This window comes from Pan paniscus, chromosome 7 (genome assembly GCF_029289425.2).
Source record: "Pan paniscus chromosome 7, NHGRI_mPanPan1-v2.0_pri, whole genome shotgun sequence".
Lineage (NCBI taxonomy): Eukaryota > Metazoa > Chordata > Mammalia > Primates > Hominidae > Pan > Pan paniscus.
Window position 1 is genome coordinate 45,057,513 of NC_073256.2, and position 12,494 is coordinate 45,070,006.

The 12,494-nt window shown below is 42.3% G+C and overlaps 1 protein-coding gene across 1 annotated transcript in view; it reads left to right on the forward strand.

The window, feature by feature from the left end:
• DPYSL2 (dihydropyrimidinase like 2) overlaps positions 1-12,494 on the forward strand; it is a 140,731-nt gene that overhangs the window by 10,055 nt on the left and 118,182 nt on the right. The gene's annotated exons all lie outside the window — the stretch shown is intronic.

Below are 12,494 nucleotides of genomic sequence, written 5' to 3' on the forward strand. Positions count from 1 at the left end.
CTATATAGTTTTCCACAGTGGTTATACCATTTGACATTCCCAACAACAGTTCCCAAGGTTTCCAGTGTCTCCACATCCTTGCCTATACTTATTTTTTGGTAGGTTTCTTGTTTGTTTGTTTTGATAGGCATCATCCTACTGGATGGGAGATGGTGTCTCATTGTGGTTTTGTTGAGCATCTTTTCACAAAAGATTATGTCCTTTGCTGAACAGACATTCTGATTTCAATTTTTATTTTGTTCTTTTTTAAAGAAATAATAACAAAAGTAAGTACCATGTTTATTGTAGATGACATTGGTAAACAAATTTTTAAAAAGAAAAAAATCATCCATAATCTTACTGCGTAAAAATAACCATGGATAGTATTTTGTTGCATTATATTTTCCAGGCTTTAAATTCCCATTAAAAATGAATGAGGGCCGAGCGTGCTAGCTCATGCCTGTAATCTCAGCACTTTGGAAGGTCGAGGTGGGCGGATCACCTGAGGTCAGGAGTTTGAGACCAGCCTGGCCAACGTGGCAAAATCCCATCTCTACTAAACATACAAAAATTAGCCGGGCATGTATGGTGGCGTGTGCCTGTAATACCAGCTACTTGGGAGGCTGAGGCAGGAGAATCACTTGAACCTGGGAGGCGGAGGTTGCAGTGAGCTGAGATCGCACCACTGCACTCAAGCCTGAAGGACAGAGAGAGACTCTGTCTCAAAAAAAAAAAAAAAAAAAAAAAGAGAGAGAGAGAGAGAATTACTGTTTTTCAATATTCCTGACATCACTAGATCTTATAGTTGTTGGAGCTATTTCCCAAGTTTATAAGTGGCCTATTGTTTGACGGTTTTCCTATCTGTGTTCATATTTCAGACTGTGATTTGTAAAAATTACATGTTAAAATGTATTCATTTTAATGTCATCTGCTACATATTCTTTCTTAGTTTTCCTCTAATTTTTAAACGGCTTTGATCTCTTGACATGCAAATTTAAAATTTACAAGTTAAGTTGATCCATTTTTTCTGACGTATTTTTTGCCTTTGTAGTCATTCTGACTTTAAGATTATATAATTATTTACCTGTGCTTTCTCCTAAAATCTTTTTGAATTTCATGAGTTTTTGAAATTGTTGGGTTGTTTTTGAGACAGGGTTTTACTCTGTCACCCAGGCTGGAGTGCGGTGGCATCATCATAAGCTCACTGCAGCCTCGACCTCCTAGGCTCAAGCGATCCTCCCATCTCAGCCTGCTGAGTAGTTGGGACTACAGGCGCATGCCACCATGGCTGGCTAACTTTTAAATGTTTTTGTAGAGATGGGATCTCACTATGTTGCCCAGGCTGGTCGTGAACTCCAGGGCTCAAGAAATCCTCTTGCCTTTGTCTCCCAAAGTACTGGGATTACAGGCATTAGTCACCATGCTCAGCCTGAATTTCATTTTTATCTACATTTTAATCTGATAATTAAGTTTTGTCTTTAACTTGAAGTAACATGTAAGTTAATTTTTCAAGTAGACAGTTTTCCCAACGGCATTTATTGAACAATTGATGTTTTTACCACTTATATTTTAATATGCTGAACCTCTTATATACACCAGGATCAGTTTTTTAGCTCTCTATTCTGTTTCATTGATCCAGTTTACTAAATCCACAGTGGTTCAATACTGCTTTAGTTACTGTAGCTCTTTAATATCTTTAGTTTTCGTTTTCCCCGTCACTCAAATGTGCTTTCCATTGCAGATATTTTTAGTTACAGAAACCTGATATGATTTTTTCACCAGAATTATATTAAATTTATATATTGAGTTATTTTAAGACACATGTATTTTTAAAATAGTCTTTCTATTTAAGTTTATATTATGTCTTACCTCTTATTCAGATATTCCATTTTATTTCTGTGACATTTCTTGTTAGATTTATTTCTAGATGTTTTGTTACTATAGTGAATGGGAAATTTCCCTGTTATATTTGGTAGTTTATTTTCTGGGAGACTCTGGGGTTTATTTTATTTTATTTTTTCGAGATGAAGTCTTGCTGTGTCACCCAGGCTGGAGTGCAGTGGCATGATCTCGGCTCACTGCAACCGCTGCCTCCTGGGTTCAAGCGATTCTCCTGCCTCAGCCTCCCAAATAGCTGGGACTACAGGTATGTGCCACCATGCCCGGCTACTTTTTGTATTTTTAGTAGAGATGGGGTTTCACCATGTTAGCCAGGATGGTCTCCATTTCCTGACCTCGTGATCCACCCACCTTGGCCTCCCAAAGTGCTGGGATTACAGGAGTGAGCCACCTTGCCAACTCTGGGGTTTTATATTAATTAGCAATAAGTCATGTTATTGAACTCACTCTTGGTTCTAATAGTTTTCCATTGATTCTTTTTAGACAGTTTTATTATCTGTGGCTAATAATAGTCTTGTGCGTTTTTTGCCAAAGGCTTTATTCATTATTTATCTTCCTTGTCTGATTACATTGACTATAACTTCTAGAACCATGGTGATAATATTAGGGTTCCCTGTTTGATTTCTGACTGATGAAAAGGCCTCTTTTGTCATTGTTTGAAAGCGATGCTCTCTATCATGTTAAAGAATCATCTTTTAATTGCTACTTGAGCATATTGTCAATGTCCTTCAGTGAGTGACTACCAGGAACACAACTGTAGTCGATCCAGTTGGGTTTGTGCCTTGTTGCAGTGACCCCCATTGGTGTGTTCCACGGGGGATCCATGGGGCGCCTCTGTCCAAGGGTATGAGAAGGATCTGGGCTTTGGTTGGGTGATTTTGGAGGCCCAAGGAAGTGAGGGTGTCCTCTGGGTTGGTGATATCAGAAAGTGGGGACAATCCTATGACTGGGCATCTCAGTGCATCTTCTGCAGAGCAGAGCAGATGAGACTGAGGCTAATGCTGTAGTTGACAAAGAAGCAGTGATCACTCCTATTAGTTAGAATGGGGGAGTTTGGCATTTTGTGGCTTGAGCCAATGTTCAGATTTTATTAAATATGACTGGGGAGTGGGCTAGTTTTGTCTTGGTCCATCCTGGACAAGAGTGGCCTGGCTGCTGCTGATGGTCCCTGAAATCATTTCTGTTCAACAGGAGAATGCCCAACCCTTGCTGTGACTGGCAGGTCAGCTCTTGGTGACTCTTTTTGTTTCTCAATATGCTGTTAAAATCAGGGATTGATGTGATAAGTTATATTCTCTGGTATTTTATTTTTGTTTTAGAGATATCTTCCTACCCTTCATTGAAGATGCTAAATAATTTCCTGAAAATTTTTTTAAGGATGATCTGTCCTATCCCTTGTGGTGTAGTAATTTTTCGTAAGCTTATTTTTTTCCTTTGTATTTATCTTCAATTCAGGTGAAATCCCTTTGGAATCCATGTTTTTGGCAGAAAAGTGTGTAAATTGTCTTTGGCCCCACTCTGATAACATATATTGGTCATTTCAAGCACCAGGTCCTTGTCCAATTCTTATTTTCTGGTGCAGAGGTTTCTGGTTTGGGTTTTTACACGCACATTTCAAAAATGAATTGGGGGGGCTGTTGCCAACTTTTTATGTTGCCAAATAAAGACATTAAAAAATTATCACAATATTATTTCATAAAATAAACAACATCTTAGCACTGAAATCATACAGGGAAATTAATCCCAGAATTAAAAAATATGTATAATTTGGGCCTTATAAAAAACTGAATGTATGGTTCTTATTTGTTTATCCTTTTTTTTTTTTTTTTTTTTTTTTAGATGGAGTCTTGCTCTGTCACCCAGGCCTGAGTATAGTGGCAGGATCTGGGCTCACTGCAACCTCTGCTTCCCAGACTCAAGCAATTCTCTTGCCTCAGACTCCCGAGTAGCTGGGATTACAGGCACGCGACACAGCACAGAGCTAATTTTTGTATTTTTTAGTAGAGACGAGGTTTCACCATGTTGGCCAGCCTTGTACTGAACTCCTGGCCTCGAGTGATTCTCCTCGACCTCCCAAAGTGCTGAGATTACAGACATAAGCCTCCATGCCCAGTGTCTCATTTTGACCCAGATTTGTGAACCCTGCCTCACGCAACCTGGCATCAGCTGCTAGAACAGCACTGGTGAGGTGGCACCTCTGCCTCTCCTTGTCTGCCCCTAATCCCGCTTCCTGCACGGTCCCTTTCCAGGAGCTATGACTTCTGTCACAACTGGCAGACCAGTATGGGCAATTGTTTCAAAATGCACCTGGGATCAGGTATGGTGAGACACACAGATATGTAAATGACTGTCATAAAGAAAGAAATGGGCCGGGAGCGGTGGCTCACGCCTATAATCCCAGCACTTTTGAAGGCTGAGGCGGGTGGATCCTGAGGTCAAGAGATCGAGACCATCCTGGCCAACATGGTGAAACCCCATCTCTACTAAAATGACAGAAATTAGCTGGGCATGGTGACTCGTGCCTGTAGTCCCAGCTACTCAGGAGGCTGAGGCAGGAGAATCGCTTGAACCCGGGGGGTGGAGGTTGCAGTGAGCCAAGATCGCGCCACTGCACTCCAGCCTGGTGACTAAGCGAGACTCTGTCTAAAAAAAAAAAAAAAAAGAAAAAAGAAAAGAAAAGCAAAAGAAAAAAAAGAAAGAAATGAATACTCACAGATCCCTGGAAACAGGAGGCACTGAAAGCAGTGCAGCGCCATTCTGGGAAGCACCACGTTGGGCAGGAGGCAGAGGGAGCAGGGAAATAGGTGGCCAAGAGCCTTTATTGTGGTTTCAGGGAAGGAATAGGAGAGGAAGGGTAAACAGGTTTAGGGAGGCTAGTTTGGATAACGTTGATGGGCCCTGGAGGATAGTGGCTGTCCCTAAATGTCTGGTTCCTGACCCTGGGGTGATTAGGGTAGGTGGATATTGGCCCTGAGTTTAAGAGCTTCCTGAAGGAGGAGGATGGAGTGTGAGCTCTGGATTAGTTGGTTTGCATATGAAAGACATGCCTGCAGGAGAGTCATTTTACTATCTCTAGGAATTGATTAGCTTGGGAGGTGCAGTCTCTCCAGGATCGGCAAGGCCCCAGATGGCAAAGCATCAGAAAAACAGAATAGAAAGGCATGATTCATATGGCACTACTAGCTGGCAATAGTAAGCCTAAGATCATTATAAGATTCTGGCCTCATATATATATAAATATAAATCTATCTATCTATCTATCTATCATCTATCTATCATCTATCTATCTATATATATATTTAGAGACAGGATCTCTCTCTGTCTCCCAGGCTGTAGTGCAGTGATGTGATCATAGATCATTGCAGCCTTGAACTCCTGGGCTCATGTGATTTTCTTGAGTAGCTGGGACTATAGGTGTGTACCACCACACCTGGCTCATTTTTTAATTTTTTGTAGAGACAGGTCCTCATTTTGTTCCCCAGGCTGGTCTCAAACTCCTGGGCTCAAGGGATCCTCCTGCCTCAGCCTACCAAAGGGCTGGGATTATAGGCATGAGCCACTGTGCTGCCTATAATTTTTCTTTTAAAAACTTGATGCATGTTCAGAGTTATAGTCACATCACTAAAGCCAATGGAGTCCAAAACTGCCCATCCAACTGCTGGATTTTAAAATTTTAACTGTATTTTTTTTTTTTTTTTTTTTACAAATGAATTATATTTCTGACAGGCCATATGATTGTGCCAAAGCTGGTGGTGAAGATGGCTGGAAAAGAATTAACTGGGGCCGGGCGCGGTGGCTCACACCTGTAATCTCAGCACTTTGGGAGGCAGAGGTGAGGGGATCACCTGAGGTCAGGAGTTCGAGACCAGCCTGGCTAACATGCTGAAACCTCGTTTCTACTAATAATACAAAAAACTAGCTGGGCGTGGTGGCCCGTGCCTGTAATCCCAGCTTCATGGAAGGCTGAGGCAGGAGAATTGCTTGAGCCCGGGAGGTGGAGGTTGCAGTGAGCCGAGATTGTGCCATTGCACTCCAGCTTGGGCAACAAGAGGGAAACTCCGTCTCCAAAAAAAAAAAAAAAAAAAGGAAAGAAAGAAAAGAATTAACTGAAAAGAAAAACAACAACAACAACAACTATCATCTACAACTCTGTTCACTAAATCTCCTCCAATTTCAGTGACGTGACAGAATTAGCAAAGCAGGATTTCCAAGTAGGGTCAGCTTTACCTTCCTCCCATGAGATCACCCTGTGACGCTGAGCACTGTAGTCACTGTGTTGTCTTGGCTGTCTTAGCTTCGTCACAACACACCAGCAAATTATATCTTTGACATATGATTTCTTGTGATAACATTCAATTGGTCCATGGCATTTCCGTCACATCTTAATTGGATGTGGACTTTGAAATTGTCATGGAGCATTCAGGAATTAAGCCTGCATGAAGTTATCCAGGCTTAGAACCATAGAGAGAAATGTGCAGACATTCTACAAATTCCTCAATTTCCAATAGGACTCTGGACTGTTTTTAGGACCCTTTAAAAAATTTAACATGATCACCAGTCATTTCTTTGTCCTTCCTTCTGGCCATTTAGTTACGTAAGATGTACTTCTGTGAGGAAACCGTTCCGATGCTGTTTTTCAAACTTCATTCTTGAGATTTCCTGGAAAGTCACTGGAGAACGTGGTGTGCAGAAGATTAGGATGAGTTTCACCAGTTATAATGAGCTCTTATGGTATACCAGATGGTGGCTTTAGCAAATCACCTATTTCTTTTAGATCTGCTACCTCCTTTGCAAAGTGGGTATCATGACCAGTTCCTTATATGCTAGGTCTTGACAGGGAGGTCTTGCTACTGAATGACTTCCCAGTTAGGTGTGGTGGCTCAAGCCTGTAGTCCCAGCTACACAGGAGGCTGAGGTGCGAGGATGGTTTGAGCCGAGGAGTTTGAGGCTGCAGTGAGCCCTGATTGTGTCACTGCACTCCAGCCTGGGTGACAGAGCAAGACCTCGTCTCAAAGAAAAAAAAAAAAAAAAGTGATGAGGGAGCTCAGCTGCTATGACCTAAGCACCTCTCCAAAACCCCCACCTCTTAACATTATTGCATTGGGGATTAGGTTTTTCAATACATGAATTTTGGGGGACACATTGAGACCATAGCAAGGACAGAAAACAAAATAAGGAAACAGCAGAGGAAATTGAGGAGGCCCACAACGGAGGTCTGAAGAGAACACAGGGGCATTAATCCCTGTGGAAGGGCAGCTCGGGGGCTCATGGAAGTTCCCACAAGCCCAGCAGTAACACTCCTGCATATGCAGAGATCACCTCTCAACCTCTGCAACCAGCTGGAAGTGAGCTCAGAAGAGATTTTGGGGCTGGAGATAGAGATAGGGTGCCATTGGCAAGGAGGTGTTGTCTGAACCCATGAGGTGGATGAGATCAGTCCAGGAGAATGTGCAAGGTAGTAGAAAGAACATGGATGTTGGAGCCATCTACAGCTGGGATGAATCATTTATTCTGGGCCTTAGATGTAACTGATCTGGGCTCCAGTGCCACATAAGACAAATAGAACCTCTGTTCCACAGTATTGTTCACACTGGCCCAGAGGACTGGTGAAAGTACAGGGCCTGGTATTAGCAGGTGCTTAATAAAGGGCGATTTTATGTTAATGAATATTTAAAAGTCAAGCCAGGGAAGAGAGACAACAGCATTTCAAGAGGTACATGATGGTCAGCAGTATTAAAGGCAGAAAAAAAATGAAGTAGGATGAAACCTGAAAGGACACCACTGGTTGGGCTTAGGTGCCGGTCTTGGTGGGAGCAGGCTTGATGGCGGGTGAGTGGCAGCTGCCATGTGCTGTGAGGTTGGGAGAGTGGTGGGTACTTGGGGAAACTCATCTTGGTGTCCTTTGTGAAGACAGATGGTTTGCCAGGGATATGGGCACAGGGAGGGCACTTGTGCCTTTTGAAGGTCTTTTGCTTTTGGTAAGATGTGGAAGCCATGATCATGTTTGTGTAGAGAGAGGAAGGCCCCAGAAGGGAGAGCAGGACCGATAGAGATAGGAGGCAGGTGTGGTTCCCTGACAGGAAAGGAGGGATTGGCTTCAAGTACAGAGGAGGACACAGTTGCTGGAGGATGATCAGGGCTTTCTCTTGTGGCAGGGAACTTCTGTGAACCCGGGGATGAGGTCAGAGTTGGATTTGAGGGACTTTATGTCTGGTGGAGTTAATTTTTAGGTAAAAGAAGAGGCGCAGAGTTTCTTTCAAGGGCAAGTGGTAGCAGGGTCTACTTCAGGAGAGGAATGAACTTTGGTACAAGTATTTACTATTGAAATATTTTTCACATACCATAAAATTTGCCCCTTTAAAGTGTATAATTCAGTGGCTTTTAGGATATTCACAAGATGTGCACCCATTATCATTGTCCACTTTCAGAACATTTGCATCATTCCCAAAAGAAAGCCAGTAAACAGTCGCTATCCAGTTCTTCCACCCCTAGCCCCCGACAACCATTGATCTGCTTTCTATCTGTATGGATTTGCCTATTTTCACATTTTATATACATGGAAACATATACTATGTGGTCTTTTGTGACTGGCTTCTTTCTCTCAGCACAATGTTTTCCAGGTTCATTGGTGTTATAACATGTATCAGTACTTTGTTCCTTTTCGTGGTGAATGAAATTCCATTGTATGGATATAATACCTGTTTTTAAATTCATTCATCAGTTGACAGGTAGTTGGATTGTTTCCACTTTTTAGCTATTATGAATAATGCTGCTATGAATATTCATGGTAGAATCTGTGTGAACATATGTTTCCATTTCTCTTAGTTATGTATCAAGGAGTAAAATTCCTGGGTTATTTGGTAACCCTAATTTTTTGAGGAACTGCCAAACTGTTTCCCAAAGTGGCTGCACTACTTTACATTCCCATCAGCAGTGTATGAGGGTTAGTGTATGAGGTTTCCAACTTCGCCGCATCCTTGTCTACACTTGTTATTGTCTGTCTTTTTGATTCCAGCCATCCTACTGGGTATGAGTCAGTATCTCTTGTGACTTTGGTTTGTATTTCCCTGATGACTTGATGCCATTGAGCATCTTTTCATGTGCTTATGTCATTTGTATCTGTTCTTTGGAGAACTGTCTATTAAAATTCTTTGCCCATTTTTAAGTTGAAATATTTGCCATTTTGTTGTTGAGCTGTAAGAGTTCTTTATATATTCTGGATACTACATCCTTAACATATATTATTTTTTTCTCCTGCTCTGTGGATTGTTTTTTCACTTTCCTGATAGTGTCCTTGACGCACGAATGCTTTTAATTTTGACAAAGTGTAACTTATCTTTTCTTTTGTTGCTTGTACTTTTGGTGTCCTATTTAAGAGCGTATTTCCTAATCCAAGGTCACAAAGACTTACCTGTGTTTTCTCCTGGATGTTTCATAGTTTTTGCTTTTACCTGTAGATTTTGGATCCATTTTGAGTTAATTTTTCTATGTGGTATGAGGCAGGGGTCCAACTTCATTATTTTGCCTGTGGATGTCCAGTTGTCCCAGCTCCATTTATTGATTAGCAAAAGCATTTTAGGAGATGGCAAGAAACTAGAGACAAAACATTGCCACACAGCATTAGAGAAACCCCTGGTGCCAAAAAGGCTGCATCGGGAGTGAAGTCAATGTCCACAGCTGTCAAATGTTCTCAGGTGAAGAGGTTGAGAGGACTCCTGGAGATCCCAAATGGAGAAAGGATGGTAGAAGAACTGAGGCTTGCAAGAAGTGACGTGCTGCTGAGGTGGCAGGGACTGATGGGGGAACCCAGTGACAGCCTAGTGACAAGAGGGTCTTAATTAATGCAATTGAAAAGCAGGTCTGGTGAGAATGAGTAACAGTGTGGGAGGAGAGGAATGGAAGAGCTTAGGAGTTAGGAAGTGGGAAGAAGCTGGGAAGTCCATGGGCTTTCATTCCTTGGACAGGAATGAAATGGTAGTGGGCTGTTAAGGATATTGAAGATCTTAGGAACAGAGGAGTTCAATGAGCAACAACAAGACTGGTTATTGGAATTATTAGTGACAACTAGTGTGTGAATCCTTCCTAGATACCAGACACCATGCTAAGCCATTTATATGGACTATTTCACTTAATTCTTTTTTGTTTTTTGAGACTGAGTCTTGCTCTGTCACTCATGCTGGAGTGCAGTAGTGCCATCTTGGCTCCTTGGAGCCTCCATCTCCTAAGCTCAAGCGATCCTCCCACCTTGGCCTCCCAAGTAGCTGGGACTAAAGGGGCATACCACCACACTTGGCTACATTTTGTAGAAATGTTGTCCGGGCTGGTCTCGAACTCCTGGGCTCAAATGATCCACCCCTCTTACCCTCCCAAAATGGTGGGATTATAGGCATGAGCCACCATGCCCTGCCCCTCATTTACTTCTTACAGGATTTCCGAGATAAAATTGTGAGCTCTGGAGCCAGTTACCACTGCTAACAGCTGTGTGGCTGTGTGGCCTTGGTCAACTTACTTATTTTTTCTATGTAGGGTTGCCACTTTTATCAAATGAAAATATAGGACACACTGTATTTTTTAATTTTTATTTATTATTATTATTTTTTAAGACAGGGTCTCACTCTCACCCAGGCTGGAATGCAGTGGCACAATCATAGCTCACTGCAGCCTTGAACTCCTGGGCTCAAGTTATCCTCCTGCCTTAACCTCCTAAGTAGCTAGGACTACAGGCATCGGCCACCATGCCAGGCTAATTTTTATTATTATGTTTTGTTGAGATGGGGTCTATGTTGTCCAAACTGGTCTCTAACTCCTGACCTCAAGTAATCTTCCCACCTCAGCCTCCCAAAACACTGGGATTATAGGCATGAGCCACCACACCCATCCCAAATCTTGTATTTTATCTAGCTACAGCATTTCTATGACTGTTTCCTCATCACTTAAATTAGGGTTAGAACAGTGTCTACATTATTATGTGCCTTAGTCCAAGCTGCCATAACAAATTGTCATAGATCGGGTGGCTTAAACAACAAATATTTATTTCTCACAGTTCTGGAGGATGGCAGTCTGAGATCAGGGTGCCAGCATGATTGGGTTCTATCAAAGGACTTTTTCCACATTGCAGACTTTGTACTTCTTTTCTCCTTGCGTGGCAGAAGGAGTGTGAATTAGCTCTTTGTTCTCTTCTCACAAGGGAACTAACTGCAGTGTGAGGGCCCCACCCTCATGACCTGATCCCCTCTCAAAGGCCCTACCTCCAGATACCATCACAATAGGGTTAGATTTGGCCATGTGAATTTTAGGGAAACATGAAAATCCAGTCCATAACATGAGGATTATTTAGGGGATTTAAATATGTCATACATATAAAGTTTTGGAGCATGGGCTGGCACATAAGAAAAACCCAACTAGAGGTTTTCCATAGAGGTCATACTCTGATGTTGCATGACCTTTTTCTGCTCTCATTTGAAACCTGAATTCATTTCACAGAACGTAAGTACAGAGATTGCAGTGGAAACAATAAACAGAAAAGCATGCTATGTTTGGGCCCATTTATACAAAATGGGCTGAGATATATATATATATATATATACACACATATATATATACATATATATACATATATATATATTCAGTGTAGGGAGCATGTGCAACAGTGTTATGAACTGGGATGCAAACTAATTATCTACTTAGATGAGCTGGTCAAGATGATATTGCTAATTTGCCGACATTGCTTTGAAATGAACATGCCAGGACATAGTGCAGTATATTCTGTGGCAACAACAGAAACTCATGCTAACACACAGTGGCGTTATCCTTGTAAAGTATTGTTACAAATTAATACGACTTTCTTCCCATCAAAATTACAAGCTCTCTATGGGTAGTGTGTGTGTGTGTGTGTGTGTGTGTGTGTGTGTGTTTGAGATGGGGTCTCACTCTGTCACCCAGGCTGGAGTGCAGTGGTGTGATCATGGCTCACCACAGCCCCAACCTTCCAGGCTCAGGTGATCCTTCAGCCTCAGCCTTCCGAGTGGCTGGGACTACAGGTACATGCCACCATGCCCAGCTAATTTTTGTATCTTTTTTTTTTTTTTTTTTTTAGAGACAGAGTCTCGCTAAGTTGCCCAGGCTAGTCTTGAACTCCTGGGCTCAAGTAATCCTCCTGCCTCAACCTCCCAAAGTGCTAGGATTACAGGTGTGAGCCAATGAACCCAACCTTAATTTTGTAATTTTGTATTTTGTATTTTTGGTAGAGATGAGGTTTCACAAGCCCAGGCTTGTCTCAAACTCCTGGGCTCAGCCTCCCAAAGTGCTGGGATTACAGGCGTGAGCCACTGTGTTTGGCTCATAATGTGTTTTTTAAAAAGTAAATTATAGGCCAGGCATGGTGGCTGACGCCTATGATCCTAGCACTTTGGGAGGCTGAGGCAGGTGGATTACCTGAGGTCAGGAGTTCGAGACCAACCTGGTCAACATGGTGAAACACCATCTCTACTAAAAATACAAAAATTAGACAGGGGTGGTGGCACACACCTGTAATCCCAGCTACTCAGGAAGCTGAAAAGGGAGAATCGCCTGAACCCAGGAGGCGGAGGTTGCAGTGAGCCGAGATTACGCCACTG